Below are 25,907 nucleotides of genomic sequence, written 5' to 3'. Positions count from 1 at the left end.
ATGGGAGAGGGGAGAATTGGGCCAATGACAAGTAGAGAGGGGCAGGCTCAGTTATGCCACGCACACACCCACTTCCAAAACACATAAATAGAGACTGCTGGGACAGGTAGAGACATTCAATTCCATTTTCTGCGGGACGCTCTGCCGGGAGACTCCAGACTTCACATCCATCAATCTTCAGAGACCAGAAATTTACTTCAGAACTTAAAGCAAAGGCCTAAAACCACAAACTGAGAACTCTTCTCAGCAGGCCTCAGCATCCTTAAAATCATTTGCAAACTATTCCACAGTCGGGAGAGCTGTCTGAATTCTTTTGCCAAGAACTTTTGCCAGTACCCAGAAAGCAGTGTTACATCCAGAATCCACTTGATCCGGACCGGAAAGCAGAGCAGTATCCAGAACCAGAGGCCGCTGTATCCAGAGAGGCTAGACCAGCAGAACCGGTGCCTGATTGACCCACCGAGCAGACAGAACCGCCGCTGGACGTGTTGACCAGATCCGTGACGAGGCCTAGTTCAAATTTATATTGTGAGTACCTAGCAGAACTGTGCAGAACCAATCTCTTAGTTAAAATAATCTAATTCAAGCTATTTTAACCTAAGTAGAACTGCCTCCTAGAAATCGTGTCATCTGTCATTTTTAAAGCTGCACAACTGTCACCTGTCATTTGGAGTTTTACTTTAAATCCGAAAATCTACCTTTATTAAATCGTCCGTATCTCTGGAACCGTTTGGGCTAGGAATCAGCATTTGCATTTCCAGCATCACAATGTGCAATGTGCTCAGTTCCTGTGTTTCTTCGCATAATCATTGGGACTGTGGGAAAAAAGATCCATGCAGGATCAAAAAAAAAATCTTCTATGTTTATTTGTTGTTATGTTGCACAGTCCATTTTAGTGACGTTTGTACTAGTTACAGCAATGTTTAAGGTGCACTGTTGCAGTAGGAGGAATTGAAATGTTGTATGATTTTTCTTTTGGAAGTGGTGGTAGTATGGTTGCAGTAAGATACCAGTTGGTGTATTCTAACTGTTTATCTGTTTCCTCTTTTTATCAGTATTTCTTTATGCGTTTGGTTGCTGTTGATGTTTTGTAAGTACTGCGGTATTGCACAGTAATATTGCAGAATTGTGGGGGGAGTTATATACCTGGTGGTGTATTCTAACTTTGATAGTTTGGAAGTTGCTGAGGCTATGTTTGTTGCACTGTGGTTGCTGAAGGTTGAGTTTGGCAGTTTGACTGCTGTAAGTAATATTGAGGTATTATGGTTGCAGTAAGATACCAGTTGGCCTATTTTATCTGTTTACAGTTCTCATTTTCGCAGGGTATGTTTTCAAGCACGTGCATTCTTGTTGGTACATTTACATTTTTCGCTATTGTGAAGTGCTGCTGCAGCACTATGGGTGTAGTTACTGATATTTGTGTATTTCTTGCATTGGTATGGGCATTGTTAGACAGCTGTTGCCTTATTCTACTAGTTGGTGGTTTCAGAGGTTACTGAGGACAGTTTGTAAACCCTCATGCTCAGTACTTTTTTTAAGTACTATGTAAGAAACAATATTAGGTCATTGGGGAAATAATTGTACAGCAGGCAAACTGATGTATTTGTTGGATAGTTGCTGTATGCTAAGTTGTTCCAGTTCCACAGAGTAGAAGGTTATTTGTTTTGCAATTATATATGTACTGGTGGGTGTTGGGCAGTAGGTTATTCTAATTTTGTAGATCAGTGAGTACATTTTGGTTTCAAGAATATTAAATAGGTATTTGCAAGATTTTCTAGTAATCTCTGCTTTAGAGTAATAGAAGTATCATTGCATTCAAACCATCCACATTTCTTTTTAATGTATTCAGTATAATGGCCTGCACTGGTTGTGGCGCCTGTGTGATAGATTATGCCTACTGTTGTGAAGGTTTTCTTGCCAAGTGATACTTGTTCATGTTTGAAGCTAGTAAGCTTGCAGTTGTTTTTGGTACTATCTGAATTTTATCTTAAAAGCATTACTATTACGCATTGGCTATGTGATTGTATCTGTAAGGTGGAACGATTATCGGAATTGCAAGTAGTACATAATATGCTATGGTTTGCATTTTGTACGAGCTGCTGAACTGGAATGGATTCACAGTTAGGTATAGATACATAGACAAAGCGCTCATTAGGGACTTGTTCCTGCATCACATGGTTGCAGAGAGTGCATGTATGCTTCCACATGTATAAAATCTGAAAAATTTCATTTATAGGTATGTTTTTCCTTTCCAATACTTGCAGTAAGTACATTAGAAATTCATGTGGATCTTCTTGCGTGTTTATAGTGAATCTCACCATTTCAAGACAGTAGTCCAATTCCTGCCTTATTCTCGAGACACTGTAAATGTTCTCAGGATTGTTTGTTGCATTTCTGTGAAGGAGTAGCATTTGTAAACACAACTGGTCCGAGCAGTTTCAGTAAATGTTTTCAACAATTGGTGACAATTGGAATATAACATTGATTGCTAAGTTTGCATAGCAATTTACACCAGTTGAATTGGAAAATTTAAATGGACCAGATAGTTCTGTGTCTGAGTCATTTGATGGAAGTCCACGTGCTTTCTTTGAAGAGGTAGTTCTCTTTGTTTGTGCAGTTGGTATGCATTTTCCTTTTGAGTACATTCTTCTATGGTTTTGGTAATTTTTGGAGTATGAGCTTTTTTCAATTTCTTTTGTCGCACTGTTGGGAGATCATGTATAATTCTGATTGCATTGGTTTTCTTTGACAAAGTTTGTCTTTTTGAGGAACATGGCACATTTTAAGATGGGGAGTGTAGAGTGCACATAGTCAATTGTACCCTACGATACAAGGAATGTCATCATTGACTTTACTTGCATCAAAATTGACTAGAAATAGTCCTTTAAGTGTACATAGGCGTCACAGTGCTAAGTAACTCATGCCCCCTTTAAAGACTGTTCTGCCAATATCAATCAATGCTTGATCTAAGGTTAGACCTTACGGTTTATGAATAGTGACTGTGTATGCTAGAGACAGAGAAAACTGTTCTCTGCGTAGATACATGTCTTTGAAAAGAATGAATCGAGCTGTTGAGAGTCCTTTTTTGTATGTGTGTAATAGAAGGTTGACATCAAGGTTGTTGCTACTGTTTTCTAAAGTTACTGGATTTTGTAAGTGCTCTTCAGTTCCAAAATCTTTGGTTTGGATGTGCTGTATTTCTTCGAGCAGTTCTTTGACTGTACCATGTAGGAGAATGTCATTTAAATGCTCCACTGCTAAAGCAGGACTTTTTTGCATAGTACAGTTTGTGAACGAGATTTCTTACAGCGGAATGGTGTGTTGATAACATTTTGATATGCTGGAAAGTGCTTTTGCAAGCAGATCCAGAAATGCAGGATAATGAATGTCCTCATAGTCCTGCGTATTTGTGCACTGGATAGGAGTCCATAATTTGTAGTATTTACATGTTTGCTTTGTCTTTGGCTTTCACATAGTGATTGAGGAACTGCTGCAAAGTTTCATAGATTTTTGGCACACGTTACACATTGATGTGCACAGCCATTTGTAGATGGAGCATGTTGGTTCGGTGGAATGGAGAGTTGATGCTACGTTTACTGGGGATATTCTTGAAAGCAGTGTTTCTTCTTCCATAATGGTATTGTCTACCTGTTCATACCCTCACCCACTGCTATGTATAGCAATTTGGTTTGTGTGCTCTTGTCTGTATGCTTCTTCATTGAAAAATGGCTCTGTGCTGGTGGTGTTACTCCACTCACCTGTACAGATGTTTCCAAAGGTATCTATGCTGATATTGCATTTGTTGCGGAGTACTGGTTTTAGTTTACTAATTCATTTTGTTAGTGGTTTCATTCTGTTTAAAATTAATATAAAGAATTTCCTTTTGATAAGCATTGCACTGTGTACGAGAGCTTCCAGGATCAGTTTTATGTCGTAGGTTTTACGGGTTGAGTGTGATTTCTCCCACGTATTTATAACGTTCTGAAGGACTCTGTGGTCGAAATGTTTTTGTTTTGTAAAATTAATGTTTTGGAATGCTTACTTGTGGGTACATTACCATTTGTAGGTACACTGTTAGCACTAGTAGTAGTTGCAATCTTCTTTGTAAATTTCTTTTTATTTTGACATTTTGAAAGAGGAGTTACAGTTTATTTCTTCTTAGGTGCTTCGGTTTTCCTTAGTAACTGTATTAGCTGTTTTGTTTGAACCTTCTGTACAAATTCAGCTAGAGGCGGATGGCTATTTTGTATGCTTTTAGTTTGATCTACTCTATTTCTGTGTTGTTTTCTACAGAGTTGCTTTTTGGGTCCGCATTCTGTAGTGTCTGTTGGAGAAAAAAGGAAAGTGTGGGTCTGGAGGTTGTGCAATGTATATGTGTTTACTGTGCATGAGTGTCTGAATATGAGGGTAGGCATACATGAAGTGTGTGATTGTGTAATGGGCTGTTACTTTAGGTTGGAACGGCTGTATTGGTATCTGTGTGTTACTATACTGGTGTTGAGATGACAATAGGAAGTGTGCACCTGTTGAGGTGTAATGAGTAAGAGTGAAGCAAATGCTGTTGGGTTGATAGAATTGTGTAACCTACAATAAAACAACACTGCACTGTCTGAGTAATAGGCAGAACACTACGATGGTATTGCACTTACTTTTTTTAATGTTGAGAGTAGGTTTTTTTCTGGGTTCTATTTTCCAATTGAGACGCCACTGGCTTTCAGGAGAGTGCTGTTCACTGCAATTGGGAAAGAAGGAAGTAAGTACACATGTGTGTTAATAGCATTGTAATTTCACTTGGAGAACACATTATTTAAAATTGTAGGAGGATGTATTGGCAGGAAGAGTTTGTGTGTGTGTGAAATTAGATAGCTTTGTATATGAATGGGGAGTTGGAAGCATCAGCATTGTTGCTAAGTGGGTCAGTGGTTTATTTATAAGTGTGCCCTATGAGGTGCACTTTTGCAAGTGTGTGTGTTGCTGTAGCACTATTTAGTTTGGACATGGATTAGTGCAAGTTGTAGTAGGGTATGAAAAAGGCTCAAAGAGATGTACAGATTGGAAAGGAGAATGTTTCTGTGTGTGGAATTGCATTAACTCTTCTGCAGATATGTGCCTGCTACATGAGTAGAGAAACCATTTAGTTGTTTGATTTATTTATCCACACTTACAAATGGCACTGTTCTCAATGAACATATACATCTGTTTGCTTTTTATATAATGGTGCATTCTGTGAACTGTACAAGGTAATCGACAGGCACCCTGTTCAAATGCATGCAATCTATGTACTTGCTATGCTTTGGTAAGATACATGCAGTTTTCCTTTTCTGTGTGCATTGTAGGAATTTTATAGCACGTGTGTTAGTGGGGGAAGTGGTTGTAAAAATGACAGAAGGAAAGAAGAGAATAACAGTTTGCACATTACAATGGGTGATATGGGTAAATTAAAACTTTCAAACCACATAGCATTGTAAGTGCGAGTTGATAGGTGATGGGACAAATGACAGTATGCTTTTTGAGTAGGTAATGCAGGGTAAGTGGCATGTACCCTGTTCACAGGCATTTATAAAAGAGTTGTAAATGTACTGTACAAAAAATATTCATACCTGTAGTTTGTGTTGATGGATGGAAATGTGGATGAACCTGGAAGCAAAATCTTGGATGGAGTACTTTTAGCTGAGGGTGATTTGCAATCACAGTGTTCAACAGTACATCTGCAGTGTTGAACTGAGATGATAGAATTAGATGTAGAGGTCTTGGGTATGATTGGTGGATGGGTGTGTGACTGCTTACCAGTAGCCAATGAGATAGTGCTGCAAAGTGTAAGTGGAAATGGAAGTAGAGCTGCCCCTGTTTACGAGATCCTCTGCCAATGCGGTAGTCTGCGGATCACACGTGCTGCATCCGGGGCTTGTCTGCATGCTTGGCATGGAAATGGGAGTGTACTATAGGGATTATCCAATCAGGTGTTAAGGGTGTGCTTTAAAGGAAGGGAGGGTTATACTTGTTTTCATTGCTATATTGGTTCTGTGGTGAAGATGGCAGGATATTGTGTCTGGGTACTTGGTGATAGGTCTGTTGCTGATCTGGAGAGATATGCAAAATCAAGAGTTGTTGCTACAGATTTTGGGTTTCTAGGCATGAAAGTTTTGTGGTGGAGTAATCCTGGACGCAATTTTGAGGAACTGGTTTCTCTTTGTAGAACCATGTCTACTTTCTGTAGTCCAGATATCTTGTTGGTGCACTGTGGAGGAGAACATTTGGGCTACATCAGTGCTCCAAGTTTGATTCCTGTGTTGAAGTCCTTCGTGGAGAGACTAATACAATGTTTCCCCTTTGCAAAGGTGGTGTTTTCTGACATTTTACCAAGAGCACAATGGAACCAACCAAATGTGTTGAACCCTCAGCAAAATATTGGAAGGTGTCTTGTGAATAAAGGCATGGGTATAGTTATGTGGCATGCGAATATGTTGCTTTTTTCCAATGACAACATTGACTCCCTTAATGTAAAGTTTTTTGATGCTGATGGAGTTGTGTTGTTCATTTTGGGCAATGCTTGTTTTTTCCAGAATCTGAGGGATGCTAGTTGAAATGTGTTCCTCCACCCTTGTGCAACGCAGGACATGTCCGCAGACACTGTGGTAGTCGGCGGACTGCACGTGTCACACCCGGTTCTTTTGAGGATGACAGGCATGGAAATGGAATTGTAGAGGCCAGCGGATTGGTCAATAAGGTTTCCTGGGTGTGGTGTGCAAGGATAGACTGTGGCAGAAGGTCTGTTTGCAGAGAGGAGTGCAGATGGCTATGGTTATGTGGCTGTTTTGTTCAGGAGGCAGAGTGTTTGGATTTTGTGGAACTCCTGGATACATTGGTTGGAGGTGCATACAGAGCACTGTGGAGTGGCTGCACATCTTGGATTGCATCATAGGGATGTGCACTGGTATGGAGTGTGTGATATGAAGTGGCTGAATTTGGTTCCTCTTTGTGCCACTTTGGTGACGCACCATCATCCAGCGATTATTATTATTCATTGTGGAGGGAACAGTTTAGGACATGTTACCGTAATCTCTCTGCAGTTTGCGATGAAGGAGGCACTTGGGAAAGTCATGGCCATGTTTCCAAACTCCTGAGTAATGTTTTCTTGCATTGCCCAAAGACAGATTTGGCTGCATTCTTCTTCATTTGGTCTGCAAATGGAGAAAGCGAGGCATGATGTGAACAAGGCTGTTTGCGCCTTTTTGAGAAATGTTGGCATGTCCTCCTTCCACAATAAAAATATTATGTTTCGTAGCACGAACATTTTTCGCAGCGATGGAGTCCATCTTACTGATGGTGACAATCAGCTTTTTCTGTGAAATATCCAAAATACATTGCAGTCCTTTTTGTAAGTATAGCAAGCAATTTTTCAGTAGGTGGTGGCCACTTCATCCCTTCGAAAAACAAACAAACACCACAAAAAGGCTCTTTTCAGAACTACCACTTTGTCCCAGAAAATAGGGCAATGTTTTTGATGTTGCCACCACCTACATTTTTTAGAAGTCCGTGCACTATCGTGCTGCCCGCGGACTTCACAGGTTGAGCGAAGGCCTGCATCATTTCATTGGCAATTCTATTTTTGAACTGTGAAAGGTGGCTCTGAAAAGAGCCTTTTTTTAAATGTTTGTTGTTTTGTATTGCTTTTGTTTTTTTTTACACACGACACACAAGGAAAGGAAGGGAGGGGAGGATAGGGAAGGGGCACCAACCACTGGGATAAGAAAGGGAGGTGGAGTGAGGAAGATGTTGGGTGGGCCTCACTTAGGTAGGTGGCAGTTTTTCTCATGCTCCCAGACCATAGCCTCGAAAGCAATGTGAAACTGCTCCCCCCTGCAGAGCACCACGTCTCAGTACATGCACAATATAGTGACCCCATAAGGTAAGGGTCTGCTGCGGTGCGTATTGCCTGCAAGGCTGGTTCTGGGATCCACGACACCACAGGAGTGTCCCTTGTGGTGGTGCCTTAGCTGTGCAAAACTGGTTTGCCGCGACTGAGCACCATATCGCATTCAGTGCATTTAACCTTGTTTTCACAAGCTTTCGGCACGTCTCCAACAGAGGTAAATATCCTCCATATCCAAGACTCACGCTGGCCACAGGCAATGGGGACTTCCACTACCTCATACTCGACCTCTTCTTGATCCCTCTCTACATCACCATGCCTGTTCCCCTCCCCAGGCCTTTGGAAAGGTGTCGTTGGTGGTGAGGGTGGAGGTGCTGCTGAGTAGCAGCAGGAGCAGCCTGGGATGCCATCAGGAAAGTTATCAAGAACCAGGAACCAGGAACAGACGGAACACAACAGCAACGTGCACCAATAGTCCTGGTGAGCTATTAGCAATAGCTATGAAGTCATGCAGCAGAAAATGCAGTAATGACAGCCAATGCCGGCAAGTGACCAAAGACAAGCAGTGCTTTGTCTTGGAAATCCAAAAGCAGAATGAGGAGCAGCTGTGGGGTGTGGCCTTTTATAGGGGTACTCGGGAGCGCTTTGCGGACAGTTGCATGCTCCGCTGACATTTCAGACCCCAAAGCGGGATCAAAAAGCTCCAAAAAGTATCCAGATCTCTAGGGGCATGGTCTGGGATCTCAGCAAGAGTGAAGTTTCACAGTAAAATCCCCCAGATTGCCCAAAAAAGCACTTGTTTGCTGTCTGGGGGCCCGGACCCTATCTGGGAATAAGGGCCGATGCTCAGCATGGGTACGGTCGCATGGTGAGGTCGCAGATGTTTGCAAATGGGACGGCTGTCCGTAGGACACCTATTGCGCAAGATCCATTGTGCACATGTGCATAGGTGTCCTAAGGACAGGTTGGGCTCCCCGAACTAATTAAATGTGCGACACACATGCAGTGTTTGTAGGACCCGGGGATGAGATACGCATGTGCCCAGGTGTCCGCCGGACATGGGTAGAGTCCCCATCTAATGAAAGTACGTTACCGCTTTGCGAACATGCCGGACAGGCCCATTGTTCGTAGGACCCAGGGGAAGTGATGCGCATGCCCCAAGTGTCAGCTGGACAGGGCAGGGGTCCCCAAACCAATGAAAGTACATCACCACTTTTTACGGAAATGCCGGACAGGGGCAGTGTTCGCAGGACCCAGGGGATGGGATACACATGCGCCCAGGTGTCCGGCGGTCAGACGTGGGCTCCCCCAACTAATTAAAGGTGTGTCACAACTTTGCAGACTTGCGGACAGGTGCAATGTCCTACGGACACCTCCAGTTTGATTGTGGGCAGCCTGGTCAGACGCGGTGTCATAGGACACCTCCATTTTGCTTAATTGCAGACATCCCGGACAGTTGTGTGCTCCGCTGACTTTTAGTGGGCTTTTTAAAAAAGAAAACACAAACACGCAATAACAGTGTACATATAGAACTTTATTTACACACTTAAATACAAAAATTAGGAAAGGGAAGGGGTAGCAGAAATTGAGACATATACAGGGGAATTGGGGTGTTTTACAGGTTGGGCATCAGGGGAGGAAGGGATTGAGGTCTCATCGTAAAATCCTTGCTGACAGGGAATTTGTGGGGATGGTTGGCTGGGACAGGCACAAGGGGAACAGGTGCAGGTGGGACAGTGATATTTAATATTGTCCATGATATATCTTTGTACAAAATCTTTTAAATCTGCAAAAGTGTTAATTAATTGATAATTTTTTTCTTCCAAGCTTTGTAGGTGATTTTGTACATTGTTACTAGGCTGTACTTTGTGGCCATAGATTTGGGGATGATCTACTGCTTCTGGGGCATTCCCTTTAGTTTCTATTTGTGATGTTAAAGAAAAAAATATTTGTGAGGTACATGTGAAGCAATGTGCATTAATTGACTTACTTTTTAAACTGTACTGTGTACCAATAGTGTCAGTGTCTTCACTCATTTCATCCCAAGGAAAATTGTCTTCAAGCCACTCCAGTGTGCAAGCCACTTCTGCGTAAAAAAAGACAAAAGATTTTTTAGTACTACACACTGAACAAACTGTACACTTATAGGAAACAATGTAATACACTTACCAGTTTGTAGTTGAGTTGTGCTCTCATTACTTTGTCCTTGTGCTGCTGACAGTTGCTTTTCACAGTTGTGTAAAACAGCACTGAGGTAATACTGGTGGAGGCCCGGTTTATTTTTGTTATTGGTGCATTCCATTATGTTGCATACCCTATGCAATTGCACTGTTGCTTTCTTAAGTATAGAGTTTGTAGACCTACTTCATTTTTGTTTGTGATTCACTTATGTGCTGCTTTTTCAACATTTGAGTGTCTTTGTTGCATGCTACAACAATGTAAGAGAACCCCTGAGCTTTTGGTCAGTGTGGATGCTACCCGAGATCCGCGGACAGTCACACAGTCCGCGGACCCTAGGGTTAACAGCATGCAGTCAGGGCCTTCAGTATGTTTTATGGCACATCTATACAAATTGAGGGTATTCCGGTAAAAACCAATGAAATTCAGTGAATTTGTTAAAGGGACATTATGGTTAAGTTGCGCTATGATAAACCTATCAAATTTGTGAAAAAACTTTGTTAAAGGGACATTATAGATACTTTGGACTAATAACAACCCATCCATGTTACGGTTACAAGTAAAACCGAAAACCCCCAGAAATTTCCCAGTTATGGTGAGTTAAGCAACCATAACTCGTGCCACCACTGTGCACTGCAAGGACTAACAACCATGACAGCAAAGATGACATCACAAATCACAGTTTAACAGTAGAATTAGCACGTGACCGTTGTAGGCCCCCGCACATTTTTGAAAAAGTCAGCAGAAATGGAGGGTGCATGCAGAGTAAAACCAATGGACTATACGCTGCGAGTAAGTGGTGGCTCTGCAAAGAGCCTTTGGTGGTGTTGTGTCTGCTTCAAAAACTGTACATTGGGAAAAACAGAATAGCAAATAGGTTAGGGTGATTCCAAAAAAGGGCGAAATGCATTTTGTACATTGTGAAGAAAAATTTGGTTGCCAGCATATGTGAGATGGACACCATCTCGGCGAAAAATGAAAGAGCTCTGAAACAAAATGTTTTTATTGTGGAATGAGGACATGCCAACATCTATTAGAAAAGCACAAACAGCCTTATTCACATTGCGTCTCACTTTCTCCTTTTGTGGACCAAATGCAGAAGAACGCAGCCAAATTTGTCTTTGTGCAATACGGGAAAAAATTATGTGGCAATTGGGGAACATGTCCATGATCTGCAAAAGTCCTTCCTTCATTGCAAATTGCAAAGAAATTCCAGACACATGGCCTAAACTGTTGCCTCCGCAGTGAATGATAAGTATATCAGGATGATGCTCTGTCAGTAAAGTAACACAGAGAGGGACCAAGTCCAGCCATCTCATTCCATGCATGCCATGCAAGTGCACTTCTGCATGAGGCAATCCGGGATATGTAGATAGACGGCAACTTTTTGCATGCACCTTCAACTAATGTATCCATGAGCCTCGCAAAATCCAGATAATCTGTTTTCGAGCACACAGAGCCATAGCTGAGTGGTCTCCTGTCAGGGAGAGGACGGTCTCACTAAATCCCTCCGTTCAGAACACACCTACTGAACTGTGTTGACCAATCCCTAGCTGCGCTCATTCTCATTTGCATGCATCTCCACCCCAGAATCCCCGTTGGTAATATGCGCTGCCTGCAAACTACCGCCATGTCCGTGGACAAGTACAGGATCAGAGCGTGATGACTGTATAGTTAAGTAATAATACCCTTTTCCCCTTGAAGGTGGGCTCTGAAAAGAGCCATTTTTTTGGGCAGATGCCTTACAGACACCTGTTATTTTGTGTTTTTTTAAAAAAAAATGTGTTCTTACTTTCCTCCTACAACCATTACAGAACGTTATCTAAAGCAAGCCGTACATTCCAAAAGAACATGTAATTTCCCAAAGAAGACAGTGCAACACCATCTGCTGCAAAATAAGCCACATTACTGGGATCAATGTTGTTGTGGCTGCAGAAAAACATACCAGCTCGTAACATAAAAGCATGCATGCTGTGATTGATGTTACACCTCCCAATACTTTGATCTGGACAGAAAACAGACCTGTTGTCCCATTTTCCTCTAGGGAGTAAACCAGAAAAAAAATAACTTTCGCAGTTGGAAAGATGTTCATGAGTGCTTGAACCAACTCTCTTAAATCTTCCAACCAAGTACGTGAACTCACGTACCCCAAATGGCAAGCACCGTAGTGCAAATGTACCACATGAGGAGAGGTCATTGTATGCATTTGTCTACAAACTTGCAGAATTGACGCAACATCGCCATCACCCTCAGCACTCCACACCACCTCCACACCTCTCACATCGAAATGGTGTGCCACATGCCTACTCTCGGCATAGTGCTGTAAGCCATGGACAAAAATATCTCCAAGCACCAAAACCCCTACCCTCCCCACCTCTGCCATCTTCAGTATATGCACCGTCTTTCGACACAAAAGAGCAATGTGAACATCTGATTGGCTAATGCCTACAGTCCCCTTTGCATGCTGGATTTGCTGTAGAAACCCGCATGTGACACGCCCTACCCACAGACAAGCGTTGTCTATGTGCGGCACGTAACTCTTACCCAGTCCTTCTACTCTTTCCACATCAATCGCAAATCCAGTCCCTCATTGGACACAACTAAGCTGTCACACAACCATCCATCAATCCCATTAAACATCGCTAAATCTAACTCCGTCAGCAACATTCCGCACTTCAAATTTACTATCGACTCTGAATGGAAGTTGCATATTGTTGCAAAGCACCTACCTCACAAACGACTGTGGAAGTGTCACAGATTTCTATGTACACCTCCATGCATGCGCACATGCATGAGTATAGAGTACAGGTATGCATATTTTAATCAGAGAAGATGTGCAACCCTTATGATTTCATTTAAACAAATTAATGCCGCCAAATCTGCATAGGCAATACATACTAATGCTTCCCATTTTAAGTGCAAGATGTCTGATTTTTCATTGGCAAACCGCACTACGTCTTATTGTCTCCCGCATAACCTATACATACGTTACAGGCATGCCTATTTACAGCGAAACTCGAGTTTACATTACAAAATGTCTGAGTTGTGTACTGTGTACGGCCTACAGTAATACTACTTGCAATGCGAAAAATAAATGCTCCCGATTGCTGTGGTGACATCTCCCTCTGAGGGTCTCCCGATTTTTCAGCATCGTACTTATAATTTGAAAGTAGAACATGTTTTCCCATCTACTATAATGTCCTATCGCTTACAAACCTCTCTCCTATAGATAAAATAGCTTTAAAATAACAAGGCATTTTCATAACCTTAAAATTGTTCTCATTTCTAAAGGACTTGCAAGTAACATACTGCAAAAAACATACAAAGACAGCACATGGTGAAGTGAAATGCATACATGCACTGTGTTGCAATACAAAAGGAAAATACTCTAACAAATGATGCACAATTAACGTGCACAGTGTCATCACTGCTTTAAACACACAATGTGAATACATTTTTTTTCTCAATCGCATTGAGGACTACTCTCCTGGGAAGCAACAGAATCTACCCTGCAAACACCATATACAAAGAAACCTGGTCTTTTCCAAAAAAATGTTAGTACAGTACTATCTTTATATTCTAACTGTTCCTCAATGAGGGTGCGTGGGTTATTTGTTAACTTTGGACACCAAAGCAAACATTGATTTCTGCACCATTCTACTCACAAATCCCCATTTGTTAAACAAAGAATAACAGGCAGAATGGCTCACAAATCCATGTGTGTTTGGGACTCAAACATACGTAATCATTAGAATGTTAGTACTAGGAAAGAAATAGCTGTTTCAGTTTTATGCCATTTTGTTTACAAATAATGTTTCTCGTCACCACTAGGCCACTTTGTACTGTCATCTGAAGCACATTGTAGTGCTGTATAAATAGAAAAATAGACTTCCCAAATCATTGTAAGAGTCCAATGCACATTCACACACCACAACAAACAACTTCCCCATCAAAATCATGCATGCATGCACACAACACACATACATTTTACAACAGACCAAAGCATGCCTTCTTTTTTTCAACAGACACCAAAGAATGCCTACCAAAAAGCAAGTCCGTAGAAAGGAACGCAGAATTAGAGCAAATAAAAAGAAAAGGGTTCAATCTAAACATCCATCTGTAGTAGAGTTTGTAGAGAACGTAGGAACAAACCAGCTAATACAGTCGTTTAGCAGAACAAAGGAAGCATCAACTACTGAAACTTTACCTCCTCCATTAAAATGTGTCACAAAACACAAAAATGTTGCCAAACAATCGGCTACCAGTACAGCTAGCAATGCTCCTAATAATCCTGATATAGTAACAAGAACCCACAGTAGAAAAAGTATTTTAGCAAAAATGTTTCACCACAGAGTCCTTCAGAATCTAATAAGAAGAGGTCCGAAATCATCCTCAACCCTTAAAACCTACCGTAGAAAATGAATCCTACAAGCTCTTGTGGACAGTGCAATCCTTCTCAAAAGGAAGTTGTTCATATTAGTATTAAGTAGGATGAAAGCACTAACAAAACTAAGTACCAAACTACAAAAGAAACTCAGTAATAAACGGAATGTGAACAAAAATAATTTCTTAAATGTTTGTGGAGGTGAATGGAGTCACACGACAACCACAGAACCATATTTTAATGAAGAAGCATACAACCAAAATCAAACAAACACAATTACCATCCATAGCAGTGGACGAGGGTATGAAAAAATAAATAATACCATCATGGAACAAGAAACACTGCTAACAAAAGTATCCCTTGAAAACTCAGAATTACCTCTCGATTCGACAGAACCACACCGTCCAGTATACAAATAACCGTGCACATCAATGTGTGCCATTCCAAACAAATCTTTCAAATGTTTACGTTAGTTCCTCAATCAGTTTGTAAAAGGAAAAGACAAAAGTAAAATGAATGTGCTGCAAAATATAGATTTTTGTCCAGTGCGCAAATACACAGGACTACAAGGACATTCATTAGCCTGCATTTCTGGGCCTATTTGCAAAAGCACCTTCCATGATATCAAAAGGATATCAGTACATCATTCAAAAGTAAGAAATCTAGTGTATAAAATATACTATGCAAAAAGTCCAGCTTCAGAATTAGGAAATTTAAATAATACTCTTCTGCATGGTACACCCAAATACTTACAAGAAGAAATTGACCGTATTCAGAGAAAATATTTTGGAAGTTAAAGCCACTTACAAAATGCAATAGTTTTAGAACATACTAGCAACAATTCTGCAGATAGCCACCTTCTATTACACACATACAGAAAAGAAATACTAAAATTTAAAAGGGCATCGCTGAAGTACCAAACCATGTGTGTGTGTATTGCCGCAGAACGTTTTACAAAAGGAACACAAAAAATATAGACATAGCATACAAAATAGAAAACAATGAAGATTCTAAATGGTTTGAATTAGCTGTCTACCTTTTAGCAGAAAACAAATATGAACTAACTGAACACCTAATATGTTGCAGTTACTGCACTACAAAATTAGACAACAACCACACTCCTTTACGTGCTATTACAAATAATTTGGAATTGTTCCCACTACCAGAAATTCTGCAACAACTTAATTTGTATGAGAGCATCATAATTCAAACAGTTCACCCATTTCAAGCAATTATACGCCTTCATCCAAAAACAGCAAAATTACCTTCCTTTGAATTGGTGAAAGGCATTTGTGGCAAAGTAGTTTATTTGCCATTAGATCTAACCAAAAATGTACACACTCTAGGAGTGCAACGTTCAATAGAGTATTCTTTAATAGTCTTGGTATATGGTGTACCAACAAAAGACATTGGCAACAACTGCTGGACTTACATAAAGTTAAACAAGCATTGCAATAGCTAAAAGACAATAACGAGTACTACAAGGAAATTAATATTGAAGAAAGTTTAAGGGAAACAATTGAAATAATTCAAGAGCCATCAGAAACTGGACAATTTGAACTTCTGGATCCTGCGACAGTAGCCACTCTTTTGGACCAGTACACAATTCATCCATTGCATTCCAATGTAAGCATAGATGATGTACCAGAAACTTACCAAATGCGACAAACCAAAGGTTCACCAATGAGTACATGGGAAAAATGTATAGAAGCATGTGCTTTTCCACTGCTATTTCCTACTGGGAAAGGTGGAAGATACGATGATAGACCCACTCAGATTGGGGCATCAGAATACCGCTCACTACGAATGTATTCGCAAGATCCTAGATTTAGACAAAATGTGGAATATATATTCCAACTACTCTATGAAAGTGAATTAGCAACGCTATGATACGGAGTTGCACACATTTTGAAATCTGGAACCAACTTTCAAAACATGTCAGCTACGCAGTTTATACAAAAAGTACAGGAAAAAGGTGAGGTTTTACAATCAAGTATAACAAATTTGTTTGCAAACGTGCGTGGTACAATGGAATACTGGTTCCGACGGCACGGAGATGTGCGTTGTATGATCAGAAACCTTGGACCACCGACTTGGTTGTGCAGAATATGCATGGGAAGATTTACATGAGTTCCTACGCATAGCAAACAGCAACAAAAACAACAACAATATATTAACACCTGGAGAACTTTGCTCTCTAGATCCAGTGAATGTGTCAAGATAATTCCATCATCGTTTCATTGCCATGCTACACTTTATTTGCAATAAAACTGTTCCTCCCCTTGGAGAAGTGCAACACTTCTTTTGGAGAAAAAAATATCAAGCGAGAGGACCATCACATATTCACATGCTGTTATGGATCAAAGGTGCACCTAAATTTGGTCACGACAGTGATAGCATGGTTTTGCAGTTTATCCAAAAATATGTCACTTGTGAAATCCCTTCACAACAGACACACAGAGAGTTGCATGGGCAGATTTTACAATTTCAAAGACACAAATGTGGCAAATATTGTCGCCGCCAATACAAAAACAAAGGTAAATACTACACCAAATGCCGCTTTGGTTTCCCTAGACCAGTTACAGAAACAGGTGAAGTAAACAACTTCATGTCTTCAGTTCGACATAGTGTTAACGGTAAATCACCTAAGAACACATATAACATAAAAAGAACAGAAGAATCAAAATATATCAATGATTACAATGCAATCATTGCCCTCTTATGGAATGCAAACATCGATGTGCAGTACATTGCAGACAATTCTACTGCTGTTGCACGATATGTTACAGCCTACTTAACAAAAGCAGAAAAAACAGAGCTTCAAGACCTCTGGGATGAACTAGCATCAGACAAAACACTATCACAGAAATTGTACAGCATAGGCATAAAAATGCTCTCGCATTGAGAATGTGGTGCCTATGAAGCAGCAGATTGTTTAACTAGTATTGCTTTGTATATGAAAAATCAGACAACATAGTATGGCTAAGTCTTGGTCCTGCTAAATCTAGGAAAAGAGTGCTGAAATCATATGAGGACATAGAAACAATTGCCAGAAATGATCCCACCAGCCAAGACATTCTAAAAAATAATTTACTGGACACATACTATCCGAACAGGAGTAGCACTTTGGAAAGCATGTGTCTATACCACATAGCTCCAAACTTTGCATACAAAAATAATGTAAAACCCGATGAAAGCAAACGTAGATATAGAGTGACCGATTGTGAAGGGAGCTTAGTGAAAGTTACCAAACAAAGCTTAATTAATCACGTAAAATTGTCATTAAAAACTCCTAAACAGAAAGAACTATATTACATGTCTAAGGTTACAAATTTTTTAAACCATGAAGAAAAGAGGAAGACATACTAGATAACTATGACTGCTATGAAGATGCTTTCAAAGCAAATGAAAGCGCTATGAGCAGCAACAGGAAGAAGAACTTCAGGCCCAACTAGATAAGGACTCTTCCGACAGTAGTCAACCTTCTGTAACAGGAAGTCAAGAACCACTAGGATAACCACTAATAGCAAATGATGCAGAAGTAGCTATGGCAGAAGTAGAAAACACGATGGCCCTCATTACAAGTCAGGCGGTGGACCATGGTGCTATTAGCACCATGGTCCATGCCGGATTCCGCCATGGTGGATGGCGGAATTACCGCCCCATTCCAAGGTGAGTGGGGCGGTAATTCCCCATTCACCATTTGCCCTTCCCCATTCCCATTTTTGCCCCATAGGGCATAATGGGGATGGGGAAGGCGCTAATTACGGCCCCGTAAATTACGGTGCCGTAATTAGCACCAAGGTCGCTTAGCGCCTTGGACTTTAACGCCTGCAAAAAGCAGGCGTTAAAGTGTGAATCAGGCGTTAAGGGTTAACGGCGCCGATGGCGCTGTTAAACCCTTAACGCCTGACTTGTAATGAGGGCCCATGTATCAGTATCAAGAAGATACAGAAGACTTAACTGTACAACAAGCAAAACTTAACAAAGATCAGTGCACCATTTTTGAAGACGTAACAAAACAAATTGTACATGGTGTACAACACGAAAATAAAGAATGTAACTGCCAAAATTACAAACCTATACTGCTGTACGTGAGTGGTGAAGCTGGATCAGGAAAAACATTCTTGATCAAAATCATCAGCAAGTTTCTTCAACAATTGACAAACATCGAACTGTCAGCTGTTGTAACAGCCCCCACAGGTTTAGCTGCCTACAACACAGGCAATGTTATTTACAACGATTACTACTGCTTCCAGTAGAGCATCAAAATAAATTAGACTATTACAAACTTTCTGCTGAAGCTGCAATGGAAGTACGCAGAGTATTGAAACAAATGAAAATGCGACTAATAGACGAAGTAAGCATGGTCTCCAACCTAATGTTGGCTTTGATTCACCTCAGATTGCAGGAAGTACTTAAAAATAACAACGAAGAACTCTTTGCAGGGAATCACATTCTCGTTTTCGGAGATCTTCTACAATTGACACCAGTGAAAGGTGAACCCGTTTTTGAAACCTTAGGCCCCAAACTGTGCCGTAAAACTGTTGGCAGCATAGGAAATGTCAACCTTTGGCCACATTTCCAATACAGAGAATTAACAGAGAGCATGTGGCAATCTGCAGATCTCACTTATGCCAACATCTTGAAAAGTATTAGAGTTGGTGTACTATCGCAAGAAGCACAAGTAGTATTGAAAAACCGGCACATTCATGCACTTTATGACGATAATGCATGTGCAACTGATGTTATGGAACAATTATCGCACAAAAATGTCAATTGTATGGCCTTAATGCCAACTCTTGCAAGCTGTTTCAAATTCAATGAAACAATGTTAAATAAAGAAATGCTACCAATAATGGAAATTTGCACCACAGACAAACTAGACGTACATGGTATGACGCTACCCATGTGTGAGCAAGCCACAACAAGAGTAAGTAGTTTAGAAAATTCAATCTCCAACACAGCTGGATTGGAAAAAATATTAAAATTATCCTTACATTTTAGAGTAATGCTTAAACGTAACCTTGACGTCGAGCAAGGGATAGTTAATGGAGCACTGGGTGCAGTTGTTGGCTTTCAATCCTACCCACGTGATAGCAATATTCAGTTTGTCAATATTTGCTTTGATAAACTTTCAGAAGTGAAAAGGATATGGCGCTCATTTGCTCGATTCCTTCTCTTCAAAGACATGTATGTATGTAGAGAACAATGTTCTCTAACTCTTGCATATGCAGTTACCATTCATAAATCCCAAGATCTTACCCTAGACAAAGCATTGATAGATATAGGAAACACAGTCTTTAAAGAAGGCATGAGCTACGTAGGATTATCACGCTTTCGTACACTTGACGGTCTATTGCTAATGAACTTTGATGCAAGTAAAGTAAATCTGATATTCCTTGCATTGTAGAATACAATAGACTGCGTTCACTGTACACCCCCATCTGAAACAATATCCTGTTCCAGATAAAGTAAAACGTGGTAAAAGAAAACTAAATCAAAAAGAAATGCAACAGACTCGAACAGCAAATCCCTCAAAGAAAACAAAAGAAGCTAAACCTTCATCAATTACCACAAACAAAGAAGAACCTATTAGGGAATGTGAACCAGGTACGTCTTCAAAGAAGGAACAGAAACTCTGAAAAATGCACTCCAATGCAGAACTAGCGGGTCCATTCAAATTTGCAAATGAAACTGGGGTAAGTTGCTATGCAAATGTAGCAATGAATATTCTATGTCAATTGCCACCAATTGCTAACAATATTTACTTACACAATACAGACCAATTGTGTTTGCAAATGTTAGTGCTTCATAGAAACGCAACAAACAATCCTGACAACATGTACAGTGTGCATGGAATAAGGCAAGAATTGGACCACTGTGCTAGAATGGTGAGATTCACTATAAACTCACAAGAATTTCTAATGTACCTACTACTAGTATTGGAAAAGCATACCTGTAAATGAAATCTTCCAGATTTTGTACATGTGGAAAAATACATGCACTCTCTGTAGCAATGTGATATAGGAACAAATCCCAAATGAGCGATTTGTGCATGTTTACATACTTACAGGCCGATTCATGGAATAATTAGCGCGGTGCAAGTGGCCAAAAACGTGCGAATCGCAGTGGAATAGCGAAAATCGCAGTACAAGTGCGAAAATCGCACGAAAAGCAGCGCACATCGATTCATGGAAGGCCGTGCGCGAGAAAACCATCGGATGTGCAATAAAAAAGTGCGCGGCGCACGTTGGTGCACAGGCCATCTAACTGCGTGCGCCAGGTCACAGCGAAAATCGCACAGGCCACAGCGAAAATCGCACATAGCGCGGCGCACACAACAAAAGTAGGCGGAACACGGGGCGTAACACTCGGAATGGGGAACAACTTGCCAAAATGTGGGCGTCACGGGGGAAGTACAGGGCACAAGTGCGCGGAACGCCCACACGCTCGCCTACAACACGTTTTCATGGAATAGAATAAGGCAAAAAAGCGCACGCTCAAACCAGCGCACAGGCACAAACACGACCGCCACAAGAAAGCAGGCGGTAGCGTCTCTGCGCCTGTAAGAAATGTGCGCCAAAAGGTGCGCCAACAAATAGCACCTATATACTGCCATGATGAATGTCCTATACTGTGGCCCTCCAGGACAAATGACGTGCAAAGGGGTACCCACAAACACGGACACCCGCTGACAAAAAATACGTGTGCGTGTATACCGGGGTGCGCGGGAAGTCTCACACGCGAATTGGCAGGGCATATGAATTCCAGGGGTTTGCGGGAAGTTCCACACGCGATTTGTCAGGGTACGTGGATTACAGGGGTGCGTGGGAAGTTCCACACGCGATTTGGCCGTGTACGTGGATTTCAGGGGTGCGCGGGAAGTTCCACACGCGATTTGGCCGTGTATGTGGATTTCAGGGGTGCGCGGGAGGTTCCACACGCAATTTGGCCGGGTACGTGGATTTCAGGGGTGCGCGGGAAGTTCCACACGCGATTTGTCAGGGTACGTGGATTTCAGGGGTGCGCCAGAAGTTCCACACGCGATTTGGCTGGGCACGTGTATGACAGGGGTACGCAGGAAATTCTACACGCGATTTGGCTGTATGCTCCCAGGTATTCCCTGTACACCCTCCACGGCCCCTGCAGGCAGCACACACCACAGGGGACTACCCTGCACACCTGCTCATGTCACCCAGCACCCCCACCCCCCAGCATCCAGGGGCACCCTCCACCAGGCCCCCACTCATGTCTCCCACCACCCCCACCCCCCAGCCACCAGGGGCAGCCTCCACCAGGCCCCCACCCATGTCCCCTATCACCCCCACCCCCCAGCAGTGCAGGGGCACCCTCCACCAGGCCCCCACTCATGTCTCCCACCACCCCCACCCCCCAGCCACCAGGGGCAGCCTCCACCAGGCCCCCACTCATGTCTCCCACCACCCCCCAGCAGTGCAGGGGCACCCTCCACCAGGCCCCCACCCATGTCCCCTATCACCCCCATCCCCCAGCAGTGCAGGGGCACCCTCCACCAGGCCCCCACTCATGTCTCCCACCACCCCCACCCCCCAGCATCCAGGGGCACCCTCCACCAGGCCCCCACTCATGTCTCCCACCACCCCCACCCCCCAGCATCCAGGGGCACCCTCCACCAGGCCCCCACTTATGTCCCCCTGCACCCCCACCCCCCAGCATCCAGGGGCACCCTCCACCAGGCCCCCACTCATGTCCCCCTGCACCCCCAGCATCCAGGGGCACCCTCCACCAGGCCCCCACTCATGTCCCCTATCACCCCCACCCCCCTGCCACCAGGGGCAGCCACCACCAAGCCCCCACCCGTGTCTCCCACCACCCCCACCCCCAGCCACCAGGGGCAGCCTCCACCAGGCCCCACTCATGTCTCCCACCACCCCCACCCCCCAGCCACCAGGGACACCCTCCACCAGGCCCCCACTCATGTCTCCCACCACCCCCACCCCCCAGCAGTGCAGGGGCACCCTCCACCAGGCCCCCACTCATGTCTCCCACCCACCCACACCCCCCAGCCACCATGGGCAGCCCCACCAGGCCCCCACTCATGTCCCCCTGCACCCCACCCCCCAGCCACCATGGGCAGCCCCCACCAGGCCCCCACTCATGTCTCCCACCCACCCACACCCCCCAGCCATCATGGGCAGCCTCCACCAGGCCCCCACTCATGTCTCCCACCACCCCCACCCCCCAGCATCCAGGGGCACCCTCCACCAGGCCCCCACTCATGTCTCCCACCACCCCCACCCCCCAGCAGTGCAGGGGCAGCCTCCACCAGGCCCCCACTCATGTCTACCACCACCCCCACCCCCCAGCATCCAGGGGCACCCTCCACCAGGCCCCCACTCATGTCCCCCTGCACCCCCACCCCCCAGCATCCAGGGGCACCCTCCACCAGGCCCCCACTCATGTCTCCCACCACCCCCACCCCCCAGCAGTGCAGGGGCACCCTCCACCAGGCCCCCACTCATGTCTCCCACCACCTCCACCCCCCAGCCACCAGGGGCACCCTCCGCCAGGCCCCCACTCATGTCTCCCACCACCCCCACCCCCCAGCCACCAGGGGCAGCCTCCACCAGGCCCCCACTCATGTCTCCCACCACCCCCACCCCCCAGCAGTGCAGGGGCACCCTCCACCAGGCCCCCACCCATGTCCCCTATCACGCCCACCCCCCAGCAGTGCAGGGGCACCCTCCACCAGGCCCCCACTCATGTCTCCCACCACCCCCACCCCGCAGCATCCAGGGGCACCCTCCACCAGGCCCCCACTCATGTCTCCCACCACCCCCACCCCCCAGCATCCAGGGGCACCCTCCACCAGGCCCCCACTCATGTCCCCCTGCACCCCCACCCCCCAGCATCCAGGGGCACCCTCCACCAGGCCCCCACTCATGTCCCCCTGCACCCCCACCCCCCAGCATCCAGGGGCACCCTCCACCAGGCCCCCACTCATGTCCCCTATCACCCCCACCCCCCGCCACCAGAGGCAGCAACCACCAGGCCCCCACCCATGTCTCCCACCACCCCCACACCCCAGCCACCAGGGGCAGCCTCCACCAGGCCCCCACTCATGTCTCCCACCACCCCCACCCCCCAGCCACCAGGGGCACCCTCCACCAGGCCCCCACTCATGTCTCCCACCACCCCCACCCCCCAGCAGTGCAGGGGCACCCTCCACCAGGCCCCCACTCATGTCTCCCACCCACCCACACCCCCCAGCCACCATGGGCAGCCCCACCAGGCCCCCACTCATGTCCCCCTGCCCCCCCACCCCCCAGCCACCATGGGCAGCCCCCACCAGGCCCCCAATCTTGTCTCCCACCCACCCACACCCCCCAGACACCATGGGCAGCCTCCACCAGGCCCCCACTCATGTCTCCCACCACCCCCACCCCCCAGCATCCAGGGGCACCCTCCACCAGGCCCCCACTTATGTCTCCCACCACCCCCACCCCCCAGCAGTGCAGGGGCAGCCTCCACCAGGCCCCCACTCATTTCTACCACCACCCCCACCCCCCAGCATACAGGGGCACCCTCCACCAGGCCCCCACTCATGTCCCCCTGTACCCCCACCCCCCAGCATCCAGGGGCACCCTCCACCAGGGCCCCACTCATGTCTCCCACCACCCCCACCCCCCAGCATCCAGGGGCAACCTCCACCAGGCCCCCACTCATGTCCCCCTGCACCCCCACCCCCCAGCATCCAGGGGCACCCTCCACCAGGCCCCCACTCATGTCCCCTATCACCCCCACCCCCCAGCAGTGCAGGGGCACCCTCCACCAGGCCCCCACTCATGTCTCCCACCACCCCCACCCCCCAGCCACCAGGGGCACCCTCCACCAGGCCCCCACTCATGTCTCCCACAACCCCCACCCCCCAGCCACCAGGGGCAGCCTCCACCAGGCCCCCACTCATGTCTCCCACCACCCCCACCCCCCAGCCACCAGGGGCACCCTCCACCATGCCCCCACTCATGTCTCCCACCACCCCCACCCCCCAGCATCCAGGGGCACCCTCCACTAGGCCCCCACTCATGTCTCCCACCACCCCCACCCCCCAGCAGTGCAGAGGCAGCCTCCACCAGGCCCCCACTCATGTCTACCACCACCCCCACCCCCCAGCCACCAGGGGCACCCTCCACCAGGCCCCCACTCATGTCTCCCACCACCCCCACCCCCCAGCCCCCAGGGGCACCCTCCACCAGGCCCCCACTCATGTCTCCCACCACCCCCACCCCCTAGCCACCAGGGGCAGCCTCCACCAGGCCCCCACTCATGTCTCCCACCACCCCCACCCCCCAGCAGTGCAGGGGCAGCCTCCACCAGGCCCCCACTCATGTATCCCACCACCCCCACCCCCCAGCAGTGCAGGGGCAGCCTCCACCAGGCCCCCACTCATGTCCCATATCACCCCCACCCCCCCGCCACCAGGGTCTGCCTCCACCAGGCCCCCACCCATGTCTCCCACCACCCCCACCCCCAAGCCACCAGGGGCACCCTCCACCAGGCCCCCACTCATGTCTCCCACCACCCCCACCCCCCAGCAGTGCAGGGGCACCCTCCACCAGGCCCCCACTCATGTCCCCTATCACCCCCACCCCCCAGCCACCATGGGCAGCCCCCACAAGGCCCCCACTCATGTCTCCCACCCACCCCCACCCCCCAGCCACCATGGGCAGCCCCCACCAGGCCCCCACTCATGTCCCCCTGCACCCCCACCCCCCAGCATCCAGGGGCACCCTCCACCAGGCCCCCACTCATGTCCCCTATCACCCCCACCCCCCAGCAGTGCAGGGGCACCCTCCACCAGGCCCCCACCCATGTCTCCGACCACCCCCACCCCCCAGCCACCAGGGGCAGCCTCCACCAGGCCCCCACTCATGTCTCCCACCACCCACACCCCCCAGCATCCAGGGGCACCCTCCACCAGTCCCCCACTCATGTCTCCCACCACCCCCACCCCCCAGCATCCAGGGGCACCCTCCACCAGGCCCCCACTCATGTCTCCCACCACCCCCACCCCCCAGAAGTGCAGGGGCAGCCTCCACCAGGCCCCCACCCATGTCTACCACCACCCCCACCCCCCAGCATCCAGGGGCACCCTCCACCAGGCCCCCATTCATGTCCCCCTGCACCCCCACCCCCCAGCATCCAGGGGCACCCTCCACCAGGCCCCCACTCATGTCCCCCTGCACCCCCACCCCCCAGCATCCAGGGGCACCCTCCACCAGGCCCCCACTCATGTCCCCTATCACCCCCACCCCCCAGCAATGCAGGGGCACCCTCCACCAGGCCCCCACTCATGTCTCCCACCACCCCCACCCCCCAGCCACCAGGGGCACCCTCCACCAGGCCCCCACTCATGTCTCCCACCACCCCCACCCCCCAGCCACCAGGGGCAGCCTCCACCAGGCCCCCACTCATGTCTCCCACCACCCC

The sequence above is a fragment of the Ambystoma mexicanum genome, chromosome 3p (assembly GCF_040938575.1).
Source record: "Ambystoma mexicanum isolate Mex_15411 chromosome 3p, UKY_AmexF1_1, whole genome shotgun sequence".
Lineage (NCBI taxonomy): Eukaryota > Metazoa > Chordata > Amphibia > Caudata > Ambystomatidae > Ambystoma > Ambystoma mexicanum.
Note: the sequence above shows the minus strand (reverse complement) of the source record.